The following is a 12,366-nucleotide window of genomic DNA, read 5'->3' as shown; positions in this document are numbered from 1 at the left end:
GGCGTCTCCTCGGGGCGGGCGGCCGTCTTCGCCGCGTCGTCCCCAAGATGGCGGCGGCGGCGTGCGTCCTCGCGGCGGTCTCGCGAGACTGCCTCACGGTTCACGAGGCCTGCTGCTCCCTTGCCGGGGCCGGCGACGGAGGCCCCAGCGCCTGCACGGGTGCCGCGGGATGCTGCGCGAGAAAGCAGCGGAAGGCGTTTCCGCTGCCCGCCCGAAGAGGACGTCGCGGGCGGTTGCGGCAGCCTCATCCGGGGTCAGGCAAGCCGTGGGGGGGGTGAGTAGGCCCGGCGGGGCTACACGGGGGGGCGGCTGGGGGCCCTGCTGGGGGGGATGTCTTGGAGGAGGCAGGGGGGTCCTCCGGGGAAGACCTGGCCCTCTCTCTAGGGCCCTCGGCCCGCTTACCTCCTCAGGGGGAGGGGATGGTGGGGTCTTCACAGCTGCTCTACGGCTCCTCTGAAGAGGAGGCTTTCGCTACCCCCCTCCCCCCTTTCCTTACCGCGCCTGCTGGTGGCTTGCCAAGTTTTGGCCCCCTGCCGGTGGTTTCTGGTACTGCAGCTGTTCCAGGACCTGTAATCTCACCCCCTTCCTCTGCACAGGCTGTGTCTGGTGTGCTGCTGCAGGATGCTTCGCCGCTCCTGGGACCAGGACTTCAGGGACCTTCTATCAATACGGCTTCAGATACGGCGCCGCAGGAGGTCTGCCGGTCGCTTGGCGGTGAGTTGCCTTCTCATTCTGTGGGCCTCTTGGGAGCCGGGGTGGAGGGTCGCTCGGACTCTTCTATGGGTGCTTTTCTTTCAGGTCTGCGGGGTTTTTTGGATGCGTGGGAGCGCGACGGGGGTGCTGGTCCGTCGGGGTCAGGGTTGGATAGTCAGGTTAGGTCCGTGTGGGAGCGGCCTGGGGGTGGCGCGGGGTCGTTAGGTTCGGTTTCCCTTTCTGCGCCTGCTGTGGCGGGGTCGGTTGGTGCCGGGACGTCGGGCCTGGTGGCCCCCGGGGTTCCGGTGGTAGCGGCCCCGCCGCTGGAGGAGGCTCCCCCCCCTGCGGTGGAGGGGAAGGATAAGGAAAAGGAGAAGGAAAAAGAGAAGTTTCGGTATCGTCGGATTCCAAAGACCTTTGGGAATTGGATCCGCGCCTTTTGTATCTTGGCTAGTGTGATAGGCGAAAAGTGCCCTGAGAAATGTTCGGCTCACTCGCCCGCTGCGGGACGACTTGGCTGTCTGGGGGTCTTTTTTGGATGCCTACAATGGTCGGTCGTATTGGCAGGCGCCCCAGGTTTCTAATTCGCAGCTGCATCTTTACACGGATGCGGCGGGGTCGGTGGGTTTCGGGGCTATCCTGGGTGTGCACTGGTGTGCTGAGGAATGGCCGGTCTCGTGGAGGGTGTCGGGGCTCACCCGGAACTTTGTGTTCCTGGAGCTTTTTCCCATTTTTGTGGCGGTGGAGGTATGGGGTGATGTTCTCCGTGATCGGCGGGTGCTGTTTCATTGTGACAACCTGGGGGTTATTCAGGCCATCAATACTTTGACGGCTTCCTCTCCTCCGGTGGTTCCCCTTTTGCGTTGGCTGGTGTTGCGGTGTTTGGGTCTGAATGTGACATGTAGGGCAGTGCATATACCCGGTGTCAAAAACGTGACGGCTGATGCTCTTTCTCGCTTTCAGTGGGGAGAGTTTCGAGCTACGGCACCGTTTGCGGATGAAGAAGGGGTCCCGTGTCCAGTGGACCTGTGGTCCCTTGGGTTGGACGAGTGACGGAGTGGATTCGAGGTTCGGTTTCCAGGTCCACCTGGGGGAGGTATGAAAAAGTGTGGGACGAGTGGGCAGTCTTTGAGAACGACTGTGGGGGTTTCCCGACTCACGCTGCTCGGGTTCGTGGCTTGCTTTCCCTCCTGTGTCAGTGGGACTCGACCAGGGTGTCCCCGTCTACGGCTTCTGCTCGCCTGTCGGGTCTTAGTTTTTTATGTAAGTTGATGGGAATCGCTGTTTTTACTAAGGATTTCCTTGTTCGCCAGGCCTTGAAGGGATGGCGAAAGGGGGTTGTTATGAGGGATACTCGGAGGCCGGTTTCGGCTGAGTTGCTGGTTAGGTTGTGTGGGGTGTTGGGTTCTGTTTGTGTTTCGGAATTCGAAGTTCGGTTGTTCAGGGCGGCTTTTAGCTTAGCCTTTTTCGGGGCTATGCGGATAGGGGAGTTGGTTAGCCCTAGCAAGCGGGTTCCTGGGGCTGTTTTGGCGGAGGATGTGGAATTGGGGGCTGGTGGTCTGTGCTTTCTCATTCGGCGCTCCAAGACGGATGTCCTGGGTAGGGGGTCTTGCGTTCGTTTGGGTGCCATTGCGGGCTCCCCTATTTGCCCAGTGTCGTCGGTTCACAAGTTTCTCTTGGTACGCCCGGCGGTGGGGGGTCCCCTATTGGTGCATCAGGACGGGTTGTTTTTATCCCATTTCCAGTTTGTCTGCGTTTTTCGGAAGGCGCTGTCAGTCTTGGGTGTTCCTGCCGGGTCTTTTGGGGGGCCATTCCTTTCGGATTGGTGCAGCCACGGAGGCTACCCGGGTTGGTTTGCCTGATTCCTCAGTGCAACGTATTGGGCGCTGGCGATCGGGTCGTTTTAGGTCATATGTTCGTTTGGATATGCCTGTTTAATGTTCTCTGTTTTTTGTAGGTGTGGTTCTCCCTCAAGTCTGGCTCGTTGGACATTCCTTTATCTTCTGGGCCAGGAGGCGGGTGGCAGTTCGCCCGAACGGGGAGCAGTTGGGGTTTTCTCCTCTTGCGGTTGAGGTGCGGTGGTTCGGGAAGCGGGGGATGCGGTGGGTTCATCTCCTCCCTGAGCTGGTTCGGTTGTCTCGGTTGTTGGGTCCTCCCTCGGTCCTGGTGATTCACCTCGGGGGGAATGATCTTGGGGTAGTCCCGGTCAGGTCTCTGGGGGATACGGTTCTTCGGGACCTCGTTAGGCTTCTGGTTTTGTTTCCTGATATCCGGTTGGTTTGGTCCGAGGTGGTGTCTCGGAATTTTTGGCGGGTGGCGACTAACCAGCGGGCCCTGGAGCGGTCGCGGGTTAAATTTAATCGTTGGATTTCCAAGTTTGTGGCTAGCGTTAATGGCGTGACGGTTCGGCATAGGGTGTTTGAGAGGGACGCGGCTAATTTGTTTCGGAGTGATGGTGTTCATTTGAATGACATCAGTTTGGATCTTTTCAATTTGGCTCTGCAGGAGGCTATCGGTCAGACCATGGCGTGTGCTGGTGGTTAGTGGCGGTTTGTGTGTCCTTGCCGGTCTGGTTTTGGTAAGTGATGGATGATGGTGTAATGGAAGGCTCAATCCTCCCCTAACCTCTGGTGTTTTATTGGACGTGCCCACCGAGCTTGTGGACGGCTGGTGGTTAGCATTGGTGGTGGGACAGCGAAAGGTAGCTGTCAATTTTGTTTGGACGAGGGGGGAGGTGAGTACCTGTGGTCTGGATTGTGCAGTGTGAGAGGCCGGCAAGGACGGGGTTAATTCGATTCCTGTGTTGGTTATGTTTGAATACGTTATGGTAATGTGTTATGTATAATTGTATATTTGTATTTATTATTTATCGGTTATTGTATATTCTTGTTATTGGTTTATGGTGTTTTGGGCCAACACAGTGTTTTATGGTTTATAATAAAATTGTGCTGTGGCCTGCTTTATCCAATTTCAGTCTCCGTGTCGTTATTTGGTGGGTTAAATGGTATCGGGTTTACAATGCACGGTACACACTACCTACATACAAGGTTCATATACTGCTGATTGTGTTTTACAAATCATGCCCTCTAATGTTGATTCACACAAATTTAAATCATGAGTTCTATTCTGCTTGTCTATGTATTGTCCGTGAAACTGAGGCACCCAAAAATGCATGCTTCCCGGTACCCCAAGAATCAAAGGCAACACTATGAATTTACACATCACCTCTTGTTTGGTCACATTATATACTATGATAACTCCCGTACAGTGGGTGTCATCACATTGCATCTTCTGAGGACTTATTTGCAGCCAATCATTATATGCTATGGAGTTATTAAATAAAGTTCTCCAAACTTGCTCATTTCCCGTCATTAACATAGCCTTGACAGTATCCTTTTGTTGCTGCTGATAAATGGTCTGCAATCTACATACCGACCAATTAAGGGATGCTTTTTGTAAATCAACCATAATAGTATCTATCCCAGCTTGTTCTTTTGTTAATTTTACGGTGGTTGGCATCCATCGTGCCGTTAAGGTTAAAACATCCTTCAGTTGGCTCTGAATATTGGTCTCAATATCATACCCATTTATTGTTCCTGTAAAAGCTCCATACCCCCCTAGTATACAATAATTCAAGCATCTATAACTTTCCCACCAACAAAGATATGTTTAGTACGAAAGAAAAGAGCGTGGCATGATACTATAGTATCATGCCACGCTCTTTTCTTTCGTACTAAACATATCTTTGTTGGTGGGAAAGTTATAGATGCTTGAATTATTGTTTTCTGTGCCTGGGTTCCCACATTTATACATGTGGATGGGACCCTTTTAATATACCCAGGATCAATTTTGGATGCATTTATAGTTACAAAAATCAAACTTTGTGCAAGTCATGTCCAGGGTAATTGGAATTCCCCTTTCCTGCGCCCACCTGTGAGTGGCTTTCTCTCCCAGATGTCCGCTTTTTTGATGTGCCCAAAGGGCAGTACCTTGAAGCCATGCTTCTTTCTCTTTGTCCGTATCGGTTGCGGCAGTAGAGATATTAGCTGCCGCATCTGCTTGGGAATTACACAAACGTTCCAATGAGTCAAGGGGAACATGAGCATCAACATGAAAAACAGTACATTTTGTTGTTTTTACAAATTCTTCAATGTCCTGCCAAATTTCTTTTCCTGACAATTCTTTCCCATGGATCTGCCAATCATGTTTTTTCCATCCCATTAGCCAGGTGGCTAACCCATTGGCCACTCACCAAGAATCTGTGTACAGGTGACATTCATCACCTTGTTCCTGTTTTAATGCCATAAAAACAGCATAAAGCTCTCCATATTGACTACTTTTCCCTTCTCCCTCCATTACAAGAGTTTTCTCAAGCCTAGGATTAAATGCCACACTTTTCCACCGTCGCCTACCACTGACATATTTGGCGGAACTGTCAGTGAACCAAGCATGTTCCTGCTCCGATTGTGTTAAGTCAGAGTAAGGCTTTCCCCATTTCACTGGGGATTCCTCCATTGTGGGTGCTTGCAATTGAAGCTGCCCTTCGGGTGGTATTTCAGCAACCTTCTCGTGTAATGTTGCCACTCCCCTGTTACCTCCTCCGTTGTCCCGCGGGTAGGGGAGCTGAGACGCAGCCCGCGCGTCCAGCCCCCTGCTCCTTCCGTCGGCGGGAGCCGCCGCCAGGTCCGTCGGCGGATAGATGCGCGTCGCCGCAGAGATCACTGGATCCTGACGGGGCATCTTACAGCTGAGGAGAAACAGCGCCGCAGAACTTTGGGGTTGTGTTTGTATTGTGGCAAAAAAGGACATTTGATTTATACATGCCCAGGAGGTCGGGAAACGCCAGAACTTAGTGGAGATAGGAGGTGCTTCACTAAGTGCTACTGTTGCTACACCTCCTCAGACTCAGAGACTTTTTGTTCCCATCATGCTACAGTGGCCAGGCCACCACGTGGCCACCCAAGCTTTCATCGATTCAGGGGCCGCTGAGAACTTTATAGACAGAACCTCGGCTCTGGAAAATAATGTTCCGTTACAGCCAAAATCTCTGAAGACCTCTATCGCTGCTCTAGACGGGTCTCCATTAGGTACTGGGATCGTGTCACTCCAAACGGAAGTTATTGGTGCCGTAGTCGGTATTCTCCACTCTGAAGAAATACAATTTGATGTTTTGTCCAGCCCACATATACCCATCATATTAGGAATGTCTTGGCTACGACAACATAATCCCAGCATTGACTGGAGAGAATCCCACCGCGCATATGATTGTACAATAAAATTGTTACCTGGCACCAACCCACCCAAGGGACACACATATCCCTTATCTCAACCGGAGAATCAGGCTTTGGCTCAATATATTGTTGAAAGTCTAAAAAAGGGGTTCATCAGACCTTCAGCATCCCCGGCGGGAGCAGGCTTCTTCTTTATTTCTAAAAAAGACGGTTCATTACGCCCCTGCATCGACTATTGTGGGTTAAATAAAATAACCATTAAGAACAAGTATCCTCTGCCACTCATAACAGAACTGTATGATCAACTGAGGGATGCCACCATTTTTACTAAACTTGATCTTCGTGGGGCATACAACCTGGTTCAGATTCAAGAAGGTGATGAGTGGATGACGGCTTTCAATACCAGATACGGACATTACGAATACCTTGTGATGCCTTCTGGGCTATGTAATGCCCCAGTGGTATTCCAGAGCTTTGTAAATGACATTTTCCGTGACATGTTGCTGTCCCACGGTATGGTGTATCTCGACGATATTTTGATTTACTCTAAGAATCTGGTGGAGCATCGGCAACATGTTAACCAAGTATTGCAAAGATTACGAGAACACTCATTATTTGCTAAGGCCGAGAAATGTGAATTTGAATGTGACAAGGTGAAGTTTTGGGCTATATCTTATCTGCTGGGCAACTGGAAATGGATCCTGACAAATTGGCAGCCATCAAAGACTGGAAGGAACCCTCTGATATTAAGGGTATACAGCGATTCGTAGGTTTTGCCAATTACTATCGTCGTTTCATTCGAAATTTTTCTCAGATCATCGCTCCTATAATTGCTCTCACTCGGAAGGGGGCTAATCCAAATGTTTTGACCCCGGAAGCTAAAGGAGCCTTTGAGAAACTGAAGCTGGCTTTTACTTCAGCACCTATTTTACAACGGCCTGATCCTGATTTGCCCTTTATTTTGGAGGTTGATGCATCAGAAACTGGAGCGGGAGCCATACTGTCCCAGCGGAATCAAATTTCCAATCGCCTTCACCCGTGTTGGTATTTTTCTAAGACTTTCTCTACCACCGAACAAAATTATAATATCGGAAACCGTGAACTATTGGCTATTAAATTGGCCTTAGAGGAATGGCGACATCTGCTTGAGGGGACTGCGGTTCCTGTTATGATTCTGACTGATCATAGGAATCTTCTATATATCGAGAAAGCTAAAAGACTCAATCCTCGACAAGCTCGGTGGGCCTTGTTCTTTACTCGCTTTAATTTTTCTATTTCGTTTCGTCCGGGTTCCAAGAACACTAAAGCTGACGCACTGTCAAGGAAGCATGAGGCACCTGATCGAGAGACTCCTGTTGAACCTATCATACCATCTACAAAGAGAATTGCCACCATCCATAATACACTTTTGTGGCATATTTCGCAAACGCCTCGGCCTAAAGGACATATAACCCCTCCTGGTAGACTCTATGTTCAACCACGGTTTCGTAATGCTGTTCTCTCCTGGGGTCATGCCTCACCTGTAGCTGGTCATCGGGGAACTCGTAACGTCAAATTTCTTCTCCAGAGACATTTCTGGTGGCCTACTATGTCTCGGGACATATCGGACTATGTACAGGCTTGTAACGTTTGTGATCACAATAAAACGCCACGCACCAGACCTGCTGGATTATTATGTCCGCTACCGGTTCCTGAGCGTCCATGGCAACATATAGCCATGGATTTTGTCACAGATCTTCCTTCCTCCAGGGGTCACACTACCATCCTAGTGGTTGTTGATCTTTTCAGCAAACAGGCTCATTTCATTGCTCTCTCCAAACTCCCGTCAGCTAGTATCTTGGCTGACACATTCATGAAGGAGATTATACGTCTTCACGGAGTCCCTCAAGAAATAGTTTCCGACAGAGGGTCCCAATTTATCTCCAGATTCTGGAGAGCAATGTGCAAACTCATGGGGATAGAATTGCATTTTTCTTCTTCTCACCATCCTCAATCTAACGGGCAGGCTGAAAGAACCAACCAGGTTCTCAAGCAGTATCTTTGAATGTATGTTTCCGAGGATCAGTCTGATTGGTCAATGCTGCTACATCTTGCTGAATGGTCCTACAATAGTTCATATCACGAATCCTTAAAAATGTCTCCGTTTAAAGCAGTTCATGGATATGAACCTTCATTTTGGCCTCAGGACACCAGTACCACAGGGGTTCCGGCAGCTGAAGCACAATTTCGTGTTTTACAGGACCATTGGGCAGCTCTTGCCGAACACCTGAAGCGCACTTAAAAGCTGCAAAAGAAAACGGCAGAAAAATATCGCTCGCAAGGACCCGTGCTTAACCCTGGTGATTATGTGTGGCTTTCCACAAAATATCTGAAACTTCAACAAGCTGCCAGAACTTTAGGTCCTAAATATATCGGTCCCTATAAAATCAAGACAAGAATTAATGAAGTTACGTATTCTCTGGTCTTACCGAGAACATTACGCATCAACAATGCATTTCATATTTCCTTACTGAAACCTGTAATTTCTAACCAATACTCCTCCACGGTTCGCACTCCTGATTCTGTCATTATTCAAGAATAGAAGGAAACCACTTACCGGACTGAGTATACTTCTACTGAAGAAGCCAAGTCGGCGAAACGTGTTTAGAAGAATCTGGAAGGACTTATTTGAACTTTGTTCTTTATTCCACAATCGGTGGTTCTTTTACATACACACAATTATGCACTTTGGGTGCATGGACTAAATGTAAGTTCATTTTGCTGGTCAGATTGACTCTTTACCTATATCTTGCACTTTTTTAGTTTAATTTATATTTATATTTACTATTAAAGATATTATTATATTTTACCCTAGTTGTTTTCTCCCTTATATATACCTGCGCCCCATATTTCTTTTTGTTTGCCATTATTCAAGGGGAGGAAGAATATGAAGTGCAGGCTATTTTAGATTCTAGAAGGAAATGAGGGAGGCTTCAATATTTTATCAGATGGAAGGGATATGGTCCTGAGGAGAGTTCCTGGATTCTTGCCTCCGATGTCCATGCTCCTGCTAAGATTCGTGCGTTCCATAAAAAATTTCCACAGAAACCTGCCCCTGATCGCCAGGATGTCTCTCATAGTAGGGGGGGTACTGTTACTGACTCCGTTGTCCCGCGGGTAGGGGAGCTGAGACGCAGCCCGCGCGTCCAGCCCCCTGCTCGTTCCGTCGGCGGGAGCCGCCGCCAGGTCCGTTCGGCGGATAGACGTGCGTCCCCGCGGAGATCACTGGATCCTGACCCTGACAGGGCGCGCGCCTCGACGTCAGGAGTGCCGTTCGCATGAATAAATATTCATGTCGCTTCTTAAAGCGACATTTATCTTTTTTCCTCCTCCCCCTAATTAGGTGGGTAGGAGGATCCTGTGATTGAGAGGGATATTTAAACCCTCAGTATGCACTTCACCTTTGCCTGTGATAGTGCCTAATAGCCTTCACTTGCGTTCCTGAATTTGCTTGTTATTTATTGGTTCTGACTCCGGCTAGTTTTTGACCTTTGCTGTTTGCTGCCTGCCCTGACCTCTGCTTGTGACCCCGACTACTCTTCTGCCTGACCCCTGAATTTATTATTTTTATTTATTATTTTTGTTCCTGATTATTTTGTACTTCGCTACGCTCCTGTGTCCATTATACACTCCGGTGTTCCGTTGCTGGGCTCTCCACCTCAGCCAGGGGGCGCCTTCCCAATTTCTGCAGCGAGGATCCTCTGCTGTATTGCAGACGTGACATCCCCCTTCCCCTTTCTTAGCCCTTTCGGAAATATACCATTTCCATTTTATGACACTCTGCTCTTGGGCATGTCCTATCCTGTTTGATTTAGGATTAGAAAGAATCCATTGCATTATGGGTATTTGTGGTCTCAACAATACCTCATGGTTCAACGTCAACTGCTCTGTCTCCACTAGAGCCCAATAACATGCCAGCAATTGCTGCTCTAACGGAGTATATTTTTCTCCTGCATCAGGTAGTTTCCTATTCCAAAATCCAAGAGGTACTCTTTTTGCCCCTTGTTTTTGCCATAATGACCAATTAGCATACATATGCTGAAGGGACACATGTAATTCTACCTGTCCCTCCTTTATTGGCCATAGGTCTACTGCCTGCTGAACTGCTTCTTTCACTTTTTCAAATGCCATTTGCTGCTCTTCTCCCCAGGAAAAATCATACTTTTTCCTGGTTACCTTGTATAGAGGAGACAGCAATTGACCCAAATGCGGTATATGTTGTCTCCAAAATCCAAACAATCCTATGTAGGATTGTGTTTCCTGCTTTGTCTTAGGGGTAGGAAAATCCAAAATATTTTGCCGACCCTTTGGTCCCCTATTCCATTGAATTCCCAAAAATTTCACAACTTGAGACGGTCCTTGAATTTTGTTAGCATTAATTTCCCACCCTTTCTCTTTCATATAACTCAGCAACTTTTCCAATTGTTCCCTTACTTCCTGCCCAGTGGAACCTTGAATCATTATATCGTCAATATAATGTGAAATCTGCATCTGTGGTGGTAAAGGGAACTCATCTAAATGCTCAGCCACTGTCCGGTGACATATAGTTGGACTGTGTATCCACCCTTGTGGCAGTCTTGTGAAGGTATATTGCCTCCCTAGCCAGGTAAAGGCAAACTGATCTTGCGCCTTTTCCTCTATGGGAATAGTGAAAAAGGCATTTGCCAAGTCTATTACCGCATACCACTCCCCACTGTGGCTCTGGATATGTTCCACAATGGTTATAGTATCCGGTACAGCTGCTGTCGGCAGTGGGGTATATTTATTCAATTTGCGATAGTCAACTGTCATCCGCCAAGACCCATCACTCTTTTTGACAGGCCAGACTGGATTATTCCATGCAGTAGTGGTTGGCTTCATCACCCCCACCTCTTCTAAATCTTTAATTGTTTCTCCAATTACTTTATGTCCTCCAGGTATCCTATATTGTTTCATAGCTACCAATTTACTAGCTGGAGGTATATGTACTGGTGGCATTTTTACCTTGCCTACCAATTAATGCGGGGACATGTTGTACATAACCCCCTTTCCAATGTATGGCCAGGTGGACGTAGGGTCTATCGTCCCTCTTGACCCATACAGCAGCTTGGCTGGCTACCTATGCTGAATCACTGTCATCATCCTCAGGAGGAGCAGAAGGTGTCATTTGTTTCTGAACCTTTGTAGCCACCATCGCGGCCATTTCCTCCCATGGATACAATTTCTGAAAATCCTCCCAATCTAGAGGTTGTAGTTTTTTAGTTCCTTTTGCACTGTCTTCCTTCTTATTGGTAACCTGCTTTGTTACCTTTTTTATTGGACAGGACTTTTTGTTTATACACCACAACACACCCGTATCCTGTCCGTCTATTTTCTCCTTAGGGAGTCCTGCTTTTAACAAAGCCTGAAACATTTCCTTCATTGACACTCTAGGAGGCCCTCCAGATTGACTTGTGGACTGACCCCTATGTCCCTGTCCATCATCCCGTCCCCTCTCAGGCCTCTCAGGTCTAGCGGATTTATCAGATTTATCCCACTCCCCCATATCTTGCAATTCCCTCATTTTTTCCACCACTTTACCAATGGGTTCATCATTTCCAGTTGATAACAATAAAGTCATTACTACTGACTTATATGCGGGGGTTATTCCTTATACTAGTGGTCATTCTGGTATCAAGATAATCATCTACCAAATCTATTACCACCAGAGCAGCTTTCATAGCTTCCTCTTTCAATCTCTCAACACCGTCCCTCAAAGTAAACCAGGGTTTTTCATTTACCGGGATGTCCTGCTCAGAGGGATACTTTTCCAAATATGCATTAGCCACTACTCTAAACAGACTGGTGGAGGGGTCTGCCTGATTTCTGATATGAAAATCCTTGATTCCTCTCATTACCACTGGGTCTTTGCTAAGAGTCACAAAATGTATAGCATCTGTTTTGTCCAACATCACCCCAGTAGCACCTTGCTCAAACAAACGCATCAACCATGATATATCTGGCTCTCCAGGGCGCTGCCTAAATTTTGTCAAAATATCCTGAACCTCAGCTTGCGAGAAATCTTCCAACACTAATTTGGTTCTCACATGCGGTACTGGTTCATCAACCAATATTCAGTTACCACCCCGATCAAATAACGGATTCCCATTACCATCAACCGCCTGCAGATGTTCCCCTCCGGGACCCCTGACAGGCCGTCTATCTGGCCCATACTCCATTTCCTCCTTACGTCTTTGTATTGGTTTCACTCGTCTATGTGTCAAATAAGGGTTAACGGGTGAGCTTTCATCTGGCAAATCCTCCCAATCTTCTTCATCAGAAGAAGAGGAGTCCCAGATATCCCCATCCCATATCTCAGGATCCCAATCCTTAGCTACAGTGGCAATTGCTCTACACACTTTTTGCTTGTTGACTCGTCCCTTTC

This window comes from Spea bombifrons, chromosome 4, assembly GCF_027358695.1.
Source record: "Spea bombifrons isolate aSpeBom1 chromosome 4, aSpeBom1.2.pri, whole genome shotgun sequence".
In the NCBI taxonomy this organism is placed as follows: Eukaryota; Metazoa; Chordata; class Amphibia; order Anura; family Pelobatidae; genus Spea; species Spea bombifrons.
This window is presented reverse-complemented; position numbering follows the sequence as displayed.